General features: G+C 41.7%; 1 long non-coding RNA gene across 1 annotated transcript; it reads left to right on the forward strand.

The window, feature by feature from the left end:
• Positions 1-4,770: 4,770 nt before the first annotated feature.
• On the forward strand, positions 4,771-11,363 carry LOC118395111 (uncharacterized). Its single transcript, XR_004827894.2, has 4 exons — positions 4,771-4,964; positions 5,989-6,149; positions 6,419-7,201; positions 7,489-11,363. It is a non-coding gene; the product is annotated as an uncharacterized LOC118395111 (long non-coding RNA).
• Positions 11,364-11,590: the final 227 nt, after the last annotated feature.

The following is an 11,590-nucleotide window of genomic DNA, read 5'->3' on the forward strand; positions in this document are numbered from 1 at the left end:
TTATTTAGTCTTCTAGGGAAACATATAATGACATGAGAAGCTGCATGTAGGCCTATATATTTCTTGACAAGCTGACTTACAAATAGCCTACCAAAATGTTGGAAAATATAAGCAGAAACATATTTAAATCAGGCAACAACAAAAAATCCTACACCCCTTGTCAAAGATTTGACTGTAGCCTATAGTGCATTATCTTTATTTGTGGGTTAGGCTCGGGTGCAGGCCTCAGATTTTCACTTCATCACATAGCCTGTTAGGGCGGTTGCAGATGGGTTATTAACAATTGCGGGCAGGTGCAGGTAAACAAACCTAACTTGTAGCAGTGTCATGGGTGACCTGCCTGACAATTTTTTTTGGGGGGGGGACAGCTAACTTCCTACAATTCTACACATTTTGCCATGGGGCAAATCGAAAAATGTACAATTATATATCTAATCTCATGCTATTCTACACATTTTGCAATAAGGCTGAGAGAATTTAGCATTTTTAAAGATAATTTCCTGCAATTCTACAGATTGCCATGGTGCAGAGAGAAAAATGTGCAAAATTCTGTAATTCTCAATATTGTTGTCATGCTTATTACCTGTTCATATGCTATCTGGGGAGGGGGGGGATCTCCAGAGAGCCCATGCCCCCCCCACCTTGTGGGGGCTACGGGGGTGTGTTGTATATCAGTGAGTAGCTCCTCAGTCAATAACAATAACACAATTTCAACAATGTGCTATAATAGTTTGTTTACATCTTATAAATGAATAATTAACCATTTATAAACTTTTTATTAACCCTTTATCATTCATCTTACGGGTAGTGGCCAATATCGTAACCCTCATTTATTGTATAATAACCATGGGTGTGCTGGTATCATTCTTCCTTGCAGGCTTTTAGGATAACCCTTTCACCCTAGTCCATTCTATTAGAAATGAACAATTAGTTATGTTAGCTTAGCTTAATTCTGGGCCCGTGATAAAGGAGATTTTCATTGCTTGTGTTGATTTAGACATCATTGTTTTGCATTCATGGACAAAGTGATGATATCATGGTTCTATACATAAAAATGTTTTTTTGTCTCTTAATTTTGGTGGTTAGTAATTCAAAGTAGTCAAGCACTATCAGCAAACTAGAGGTGTGCTAGAATGACTGTTGGTTTCACATTGTGCCTCCAGCTAGTGACAGGTGGTCCCTTCACAGGGGAATTCAACCTGGTTTTCTGACCAGTAACAGCATATTATCCACAAATCCCCTTCTCTTATGAATGGGGAGTATGTGTACATTGAGAAGTCTCAATAGAAATTAAACATTGTGATAGATATGATAGAGTTGGTTCTTTATTCTGAAAGAGAATAGTATTATTACTCAACTATTAGTTGAAATAGACACTTTTGATATATTTCTATCCATCAATGTGAAGCTTTCTACAGAGCCCCCATAGAATGGATCTTGAATTGCATTTCAGCATGTACTGTATATAGTGTGTAAAAATGCTGATAGTGATACAATTCTGATGGTAAATTATTATCTACCTGGTCTTCAGTAAGGACTGATAGTGATATACTGATAGTAGGTCTTGCTCCCCAGAACTGTGCTGGTATGTCATATGAAGAGCTGAATGATGACCTTTAGCACAATGGGCAGGATGCCCAAACTAAGAGGTTGGATGAACTTTTCCCCCATCTGCAGCCGTCAGTGGTAAAGGTAAGCATTTAGTTGAAAGGTTGCTTTTTGATGTCCCAGAGAGCTTCTGGATGAGAACAAGGTCAGAGTAAACATACAATACGATGTGTTATCTACTCCTGACAAATCAGCAAACAGGGATTACGTGACTGCGTTGACCAACAGCCATTGGGAAAACTTGCAACCAGCTTGGCACCGCAGGAGCATGCCAGTGCTCAGTTTTCACATGGATTGATAGTATTTTGGGGGGAAGTTAGTGTACGTCACTGGAGTTGAATTTAAGCATAATGAACAGGTAGGTGTCAGTGATGTCCCCCCTCTTCTAGCCATGGCCTAACAGTAGGCCTATAGCCCACCTTTGGTCTTCGTAGGACCCGAATAGGCACCTTTGGGGTACACATATTACTAGATGTCTATGTGAACTGGGGACTAACGATGGGAATATTCTGGAAAATACTGAATATTGAGATGTGAGGACGATGAGGCAGAGGGGGGTGGAGACCAAACTACTCACACTGAAGGACAAAATGTCCAGGCCAGGGTGAAACCCATCATATATGTATTAACCCTAGATGACTGATAAGGTGTGCTGTTTTGAAGCCACCGCACATTTTTTTTGTATTGGCTATAACAAAAAATGCAATTCTGAACACATTTCCATTTGTTGGCCATCTCAATTGGTGTACTTTTTTTTTCAACTAAATTTGTTTTATCTTAGTGTGACCTGGAGTCTGCCAATCATATTCATCAAAACAGGATGTAAACAAGCTCAGCGAAGAAGGAATGAAGTACTTTCAGGTAAGGCGTTTTAGGATCAGTTGCAAACTGTAGACTGGCTTTTTTTATGGCGGTTTTGGAGTAGTGGCTTCTTCCTTGCTGAGTGGCCTTTCAGGTTATGTTGATATAGGACTCGTTTTACTGTGGATATAGATACTTTGTACGTGTTTCCTCCAGTATCTTCACAAGGTCTCTTGCTGTTATTCTGGGATTGATTTGCACTTTTCGCATGAAAGTACGTTCATCTCTAGCAGACAGAACGCGTCTACTTCCTGAGCGGTATGACGGCTGCGTGGTCCCATGGTGTTTATACTTGCGTACTATTATTTGTACAGATGAACGTGGTACTTTCAGGCTTGAAATACATCCACAGGTACACCTCCAATTGACTCAAATGATGACAATTAGATTATCAGAAGCTTCTAAAGCCATAACATCATTTTCTGAAAATTTCCAAGCTGTTTAAAGGCACAGTCAATTTATTGAATGTAAACTTCTGACCTACTGGAATTGTGATACAGTGAATGAGAAGTGAAATAATCTGCCAGTAAACAATTGTTGGAAAAATTACTTGTGTCATGCAAAAAGTACTTGTCCTAACCGACTTGCCAAAACTATAGTTTGTTAACAAGACATTTGTGGAGTGGTTGAAAAATTAGTTTTAATGACTCCAACTCCAAGTGTACACTACCGTTCAAAAGTTTGGTGTCATTAAGAAATGTCCTTGTTTTTGAATGAAAAACACATTTTTTGTCAATTAAAATAACATCAAATTGATCAGAAATACAGTGTAGACATTGTGAATGTTGTAAATGACTATTGTAGCTGGAAACGGCAGATTTTGTATGGAATATCTACATAGGTGTACAGCGGCCCATTATCAGCAACCATCACTCCTGTGTTCAAATGGCATGTTGTGTTAGCTAATCCAAGTTTATACTTTTAAAAGGCAAATTGATCATTAGAAAACCCTTTTGCAATTATGTTAGCACAGCTGAAAACTGTTGTCTGATTTAAAAGAAGCAATACAACTGGCCTTTTTTGACTACTTGAGTATCTGGAGTATCAGCATTTGTGGGTTCAAGTACAGGCTCAAAAATGGCCAAAAACAAAGAACTTTCTTCTGAAACTCGTCAACTCTTTAGAAACTCGCCAGTCTATTCTTGTTCTGAGAAATTAAGGCTATTCCATGCGAGAAATTGCCAAGGAACTGTACCGTGAAGACTCCCTTCACGGAACAGCGCAAACTGGCTCTAACCAGAATAGAAAGAGGAGTGGGAGGCCCAGTGCACAACTGAGCAAGAGGACAAGTACATTCGAGTGTCTAGTTTGAGAAACAGATGCCTCACAAGTCCTCAACTGGCAGCTTCATTAAATTGTACCTGCAAAACACCAGTCTCAACATCAACAGTTTATTTTTTTTATTTCACCTTTATTTAACCAGGTAGGCTAGTTGAGAACAAGTTCTCATTTGCAACTGCGACCTGGCCAAGATAAAGCATAGCAATTCAACACATACAATAACACAAAGTTACACATGGAATAAACAAAACATAGTCAATAATACAGTATAACAAAAGAAAACAAAAAGTCTATATGCAGTGAGTGCAAATGAGGTGAGGTAAGATAAGCAATAAATAGGCCATGGCGACGAGGTAATTACAATATAGCAATCAAACACTGGAATGGTAGATGTGCAGAAGATGAATGTGCAAGTAGAGATACTGGGGTGCAAAGGAGCAAGATAAATAAATAAATACAGTATGGGGAGGAGGTAGGTAGCTAGATGGGCTGTTTACAGATGGGCTATGTACAGGTGCAGTGATCTGTGAGCTGCTCTGACAGCTGTTGCTTAAAGCTTGTGAGGGAGATATGAGTCTCCAGATTTCGAGATGTTTGCAGTTCGTTCCAGTCATTGGCAGCAGCGAACTGGAAGGATAGACAACCAAAGGAGGAATTGGCTTTGGGGGTGACCAGTGAGATGTACCTGCTGGAGCGCTTGCTACGAGTGGGTGCTGCTATGGTGACCAGTGAGCTGAGATAAGGCGGGGCTTTACCTAGCAGAGACTTTTAGATAACCTGTAGTCAGTGGGTTTGGCGACGAGTATGAAGCGAGGGCCAACCAATAAGAGCATTCAGGGCGCAATGGTGGTGTCACCTTCTGACCTTAGTTCCTTTTTTATGTCTTTGTGTTAAGTTGGTCAGGGCGTGAGTTGGGGTGGGTAGTTTTTCTATGTAGTTATATTTCTATGTGTTTGGCCTAGTAAGGTTCTCAATCAGAGGCAGGTGTCATTCGTTGTCTCTGATTGAGAATCATACTTAGGTAGCCTGTTTTCCCCATATTTTTGGATGTGGGTGTTTAATTTCTGTTTAGTGTCTGTTCACCTGGCAGAACTGTTTCGTTTTCGCGTCATTGTTATTTTGTGTAGTGTTCAGTTCTTCAATTAAAATATGACGAACACTAACCATGCTGCATTTTGGTCCTAATCTCCTTCCACCAATGAGAATCATTACAGGTGGGTAGTGTATGGGGCTTTGGTGACAAAACGGATGGCACTGTGATAGACTGCATCCAGTTTGTTGAGTAGAGTGTTGGAGGCTATTTTACAGATGACATCACCGATGTGGAGGATCGGTAGGATGGTCAGTTTTACGAGGTTATGTTTGGCAGCATGAGTGAAGGATGCTTTGTTGCGATATAGGAAGCCAATTCTAGATTTAATTTTGGATTGGAGATGCTTAATGTGAGTCTGGAAGGAGATTTTACAGTCTAACCAGACACCTAGGTATTTGTAGTTGTCCACGTATTCTAAGTCCGAGCCGTCCAGAGTAGTGATGCTGGACGGGCGAGCACGTGCGGTCAGTGATTGGTTGAATTAGCATGCATTTAGTTTTACTTGCGTTGAAGAGCAGTTGGAGGCCACGGAAGGAGAGTTGTATGGCATTGAAGCTCGTCTGGAGGTTAGTTAACAGTGTCCAAAGAGGGGCCAGAAGTATACAGAATGGTGTCGGCTACGTAGAGGTGTATCAGAGAATCACCAGCAGCAAGAACAACATCATTGATGTATACAGAGAAGATAGTCAACCCAAGGATTGAACCCTGTGGCACCCCATAGAGACTGCCAGAGGTCCGGACAACAGGTCCTCCGATTCTGAGACACTAAACAGTGAAGGGGCGACTCCGGGATGCTGGCCTTCTAGGCAGAGTTCTTCTGTCCTGTGTCTGTGTTCTTTTGCCCATCTTAATCTTTTCTTTTTATTGGCCAGTCTGAGATATGGATTTTTCTGTGCAACTCTGCCTAGAAGGCCAGCGTCCCGGAGTCGCCTCTTCACTATTGAAGTTTAGACTGGTGTTTTGCGGGTACTATTTAATGAAGCTGCCAGTTGAGGACTTGTGAGGTGTCTGTTTCCAGCTACTACAGTCATTTACAACATTAACAAGGTCTATGCTGTATTTCTGATCAATTTGATGATATTTTAATGGACTTTAAAAAATATATATCTATATATTTTTTTTATATATATTTTTTCAAAAACAAGGAGATTTCATGACCCCAAACTTCTGAAGGGTGGTGTCTGTGTGTGGATATTCCTGGAAGGTACGGCTTGTTTCAAGTGCAGACCTGTAAGGGCCCAGTTCCATGTGAAGGCTGGGGCTTTGGAGAACATGATCAGATAGAAGAGACATCATCCACAATTTTGTAAGTAGTGTAAAATGTATAATTCTTCACTTGCCTTACCTATGGTTGACCAGACATAAATTATAGTGGGAAAACTAACATATAATTGAACAAATGTTTGTCAACATAATTTTCCTATTCAAGAGCAGATCAACTTTGTCACTGTCATGTGATAAAGGCTACACTTAGATGTGCAGTTTGCACAGTTCACACAAAGACACAGATCTGTACGTGGAAGCTTGTTCGATTTGCAGGTCCATCTCCCTTTTACACATTGAGTTTTCTTGCAGGAGCAGTGCACAAGCTCCAAGATGCTAACTGGGGCTGGAGGGAGTGTTATCCAGTTGACCACAAAGAAGTCTCCCTCAATCTTCCAGCCATGGCCCATTGGTGAAGATGTCTGGCTGGCTTTGCAGGCTTCTACTGTAGGCTTCTCCTGCTTGCTAGTTTGTCCATTGGATGTGTTTATGCGAGGAGTCTTTGTTTGGTTGTAGTCTTCTGTCTGAGCATAAGGAAGTGGATGGCTGCAAACTTTCTACTTTTAAACTCGGACAAAACAGAGATTCTTGTTCTAGGTCCCAAGAAACAAAGAGATCTTCTGTTGAATCTGACAATTAATTTTAATGGTTGTACAGTCATCTCAAATAAAACTGTGAAGGACCTCTGCGTTACTCTGGACCCTGATCTCTCTTTTGACAAACATATCAAGACTGTTTCAAGGACAGCTTTTTTCCATCTACGTAACATTGCAAAAATCAGAAACTTTCTGTCCAAAAATGATGCAGAAAAATTAATCCATGCTTTTGTTACTTCTAGGTTAAACTACTGCAATGCTCTACTTTCCGGCTACATGGATAAAGCACTAAATAAACTTCAGTTAGTGCTAAATACGGCTGCTAGAATCCTGACTAGAACTGGCTTACTGGTGCTCTTTCATGCCGTCCCTAGGAGGGGTGCGTCACTTGAGTGGGTTGAGTCACTGATGTGATCTTCCTGTCTGGGTTGGAGCCCCCCCCTTGGGTTGTGCCGTGGCGGAGATCTTTGTGGGCTATACTCGGCCTTGTCTCAGGATGGTAAGTTGGTGGTTGAAGATATCCCTCTAGTGGTGTGGGGTTGTGCTTTGGCAAAGTGGGTGGGGTTATATTCTTCCTGTTTGTCCCTGTCCGGGGGTATCATTGGATGGGGCCACAGTGTCTCCTGACCCCTCCTGTGTCAGCCTCCATAATTTATGCTGCAGTAGTTTGTGTCGGGGGGGCTAGGGTCAGTTTGTTATATCTGGAGTACTTCCCCTGTCCTATCCGGTGTTCTGTGTGAATTTAAGTATGCTCTCTCTCTCTAATTCTCTCTTTCTCTCTTGGAGGACCTGACCCCTAGGACCATGCCTCAGGACTACCTGGCATGATGACTCCTTGCTGTCCCCAGTCCCACCTGGCTGTGCTGCTGCTCCAGTTTCAACTGTTCTGCCTGTGATTATTATTATTTGACCATGCTGGTCATTTTTGAACATCTTGGCCATGTTCTGTTATAATCTCCACCCAGTACAGCTAGAAGAGGACTGGCCACCCCACATAGCCTGGTTCCTCTAGGTTTTTTCCTAGGTTTTGGCCTTTCTAGGGAGTTTTTACTAGCCACCGTGCTTCTACATCTGCATTGCTTGCTGTTTGGGGTTTTCGGCTGGGTTTCTGTACAGCACTTTGAGATATCAGGGCTATATTAATAGATTTGATTTGATTTGAGCGCTTTCTGTTCCTGAACATCTGAACAACTTTCTTGAACACGTGAAAGCTTCTATGGATTATAGGTCTGGTGGCTGTTGGAAAGCTGTTCCCAACTGTATGAAGGTAGAGCAATGTTCATGGCCAGAGTTGTGTATTTGCTGCCTTCACTTTGCCAATGCCCTGCAGAGTGCTAGAGCGCTCACTGTGTCACAGCCGGAGAAGCAGTGGAGATCGATCAGAGCATTATAGACTTCTTCTTCCAGGTGGTCGTTTGTCCTTTGGACATGTATAGTGCGTGTGTTATCCCCTTTCCCTGTGTGAAGTACAGGTTTTCTCCAACCTTGCAAACATTGACTGCCAGTACAAACACATCAGTGTCAGGACTCTTGATCACTACATGTGTGCTGTACTGTGATGCATGCTCACAATCCAGTAATAGCCAAGTGACGGCCTCCTGTTGTATTGTGAACAGTGCTGGCAGTGGTAAAACCACAAGATCTGTGCCGCTGCTGTTCATTCTGAGCGCATGGCACTCAGATCCATGTCCATCTATTAGGGTAATGTCCTCAATCAGATCTTTCCTGGTCTTGGATCATGTCACAAAGACAAACTGTTGCAGACATTCTTTGTTATCGCAACACAACAAGAATTTGGACCATTGTTTGGGGGTTTTCTGGTCTTCCAAATATATTTTAGTCACCTGACACCCTTTTGTTGCTCAACGACTTCCTTCAGCGTTCCTGATGCCCATTGTTTTGTATGTGTCTGGGACAAAATGCACCACTTTAGATCAGCTGGCTTTGTCTGTAGTTATCAGGAACTTTAGTGCCCTGTTGGCAAACATCCCAAATGTATCTTGCTGTTTCATAATTTGAACAAGTGTAGTTGCATCCCACACCCAGGTTGAGCCATCAGGGATGCTTTCAACTGTGGCTGGTGGGTTTACTGATCCCTTTAGAAAGTACATGAACTTTGCTTTATCGGTTTTCACGAGGGAGCCATGCATGTTGATAATTGCTGCAGGCAAGGGCCCCAGACTATTAGATGAGCATTTCACTGTTGATCTTTCTCACTGTGCCTACCACAATGAGCCTTGCAAAAAGATATTGAGGAACAGTGCCCGGGAAGAACAGTGCCTGAGACCATTCAATAAACCGATCAGCTAAGCTGATCCTGTCATGTGTCGAACAGCCATGGCTAATGAGGAATGCTTGGGCATGAGCCATCTCCCTTTCATTGTGCGGTTCATAAAATCCTGGCAAGTTGTATACAATCTTCTGACTCTCCTCCTCTAACATTCACACGTGCATTGTCAGTAGAGGGGTCTATTTTCATGCCTGTTGTCCAGGAAATGAAATTGAAAAGCTCATTTGGGACCAGATTTGAGGCAGAGAGAGAGAGAGATGAGGACTGTCAGTTCTTGTAGTAATGCTGCCACAGATGTATAATGCTAATTTAGTCATTGAGCGCTTAGTCGGCAATGTTTTTTTTAACTTAGAAACTAGTCAAAGTAAGGAATATAATAGCTATTGAATATCTTCATTCGTTCTTTGTTCATAATAAAATAAGATGAGCAATTTACACTGCAGGATGAAGACATTACCGAACATATTTTTTATAAAGTGCAACTGTAAAAAAAGGAATCTGCCTCTTGTACAATACAACAGTAACACATGCAAATGTTTAAAAAAATATTGCTTTCTTTTTCCATGATGTAGTGAACTAGAGTTCTGATTGGATCATCGAATAGTGGTGGCATTTAGCAGTACCGGGATTTTGCCTGACCAGACAGGTAAGATATGTTTTTAGATAAATGTGCACAAACTAGAGGTGCCGACATATTTTACAAGTCTTGTAGAAATTATTTAATGTCATATACAAAAAATCAGATGATTGTGAGATGATTGTGGACTTCAGGAAACAGCAGAGGGAACACCCCCCTATCCACATCGATGGAACAGTAGTGGAGAGGGTAGCAAGTTTTAAGTTCCTCGGCATACACATCACAGACAAACTGAATTGGTCCACTCACACTGACAGCGTCGTGAAGAAGGCGCAGCAGCGCCTCTTCAACCTCAGGAGGCTGAAGAAATTTGGCTTGTCACCAAAAGCACTCAAACTTCTACAGATGCACAATCGAGAGCATCCTGGCGGGCTGTATCACCGCCTGGTACGGCAACTGCTCCGCCCTCAACCGTAAGGCTATCCAGAGGGTAGTGAGGTCTGCACAACGCATCACCGGGGGCAAACTACCTGCCCTCCAGGACACCTACACCACCCGATGTTACAGGAAGGCCATAAAGATCATCAAGGACATCAACGACCCGAACCACTGCCTGTTCACCCCGCTATCATCCAGAAGGCGAGGTCAGTACAGGTGCATCAAAGCTGGGACCGAGAGACTGAAAAACAGCTTCTATCTCAAGGCCATCGGACTGTTAAACAGCCACCACTAACATTGAGTGGCTGCTGCCAACACACTGTCATTGACACTGACCCAACTCCAGCCACTTTAATAATGGGAATGGATGGGAAATGATATAAATATAACACTAGCCACTTTAAACAATGCTACCTTATATAATGTTACTTACCCTACATTATTAATCTCATATGCATACGTATATACTGTACTCTACATCATCGACTGCATCCTTATGTAATACATGTATCACTAGCCACTTTAACTATGCCACTTTGTTTACTTTGTCTACATACTCATCTCATATGTATATACTGTACTCGATACCATCTACTGTATGCTGCTCTGTACCATCACTCATTCATATATCCTTATGTACATATTCTTTATCCCCTTACACTGTGTATAAGACAGTAGTTTTGGAATTGTTAGTTAGATTACTTGTTGGTTATCACTGCATTGTCGGAACTAGAAGCACAAGCATTTCGCTACACTCGCATTAACATCTGCTAACCATGTGTATGTGACAAATAAAATGTGATTTTTTTATTTATTTTGAGATCCTCTCTCCACAGATCGATCGACTTCACTTATTTTGGCCTCGACCCACCACTGAACTCCTCCATTGTGAAAAAATATATTTTGGAAGCTATAGAAGATATTTATTAATGTCTACATTCGTTTTTGACAGGTCTATTTTATTTCAGACACCTAACTACATGATTTTACATTATGTTAAGTGAACTGAACATAAAAAAACATATACAAAAATATTCCTTAAAGTTTTTTTTAAGTCTACAAGAAATAAATACTTAAATACATTTTGCTGAACTACTGTAGAATTCCATTCATTCCTATGGAGGATTGCTCTTTCTGTGGAGTACAAATATGGCCTCCAGTGGCTTCAAAGCCTCGCATTGGCCAGTACATAGCATCAGCAATCCAGGGTTTATACACATCGTTGGGTGAAATCCACATAGATGACATCAAAATCAATGACTCAAGGTAATGAATTTCAAGTAAGTATTCTTTTCTTTTGTATCACGAAAGATAACATTGCATTGGATTTTTAAAGAAGGTAAGATTTCAGATCTATTCTAGTCCCAGGGGAGGGAGGGATGGCGGAAGGATGGGCTGGGTTTGGGGAGGGGGACGATCACATCTATTATTACTATCTAGCAGTTTATTTGTCTCTGTGCCCTGACTGACAAAGTTTGTCCTGACAGCTTGTTTGGCAGGAGCTGACGTTCCTCTGTCGTCCTTCTTGCTGCTTTCTGCACTGACCTTGGGAGCTGTGGCCCTTTGGAGAGAGATTCATTGTG

Source organism: Oncorhynchus keta, chromosome 15 (genome assembly GCF_023373465.1).
Source record: "Oncorhynchus keta strain PuntledgeMale-10-30-2019 chromosome 15, Oket_V2, whole genome shotgun sequence".
Lineage (NCBI taxonomy): Eukaryota > Metazoa > Chordata > Actinopteri > Salmoniformes > Salmonidae > Oncorhynchus > Oncorhynchus keta.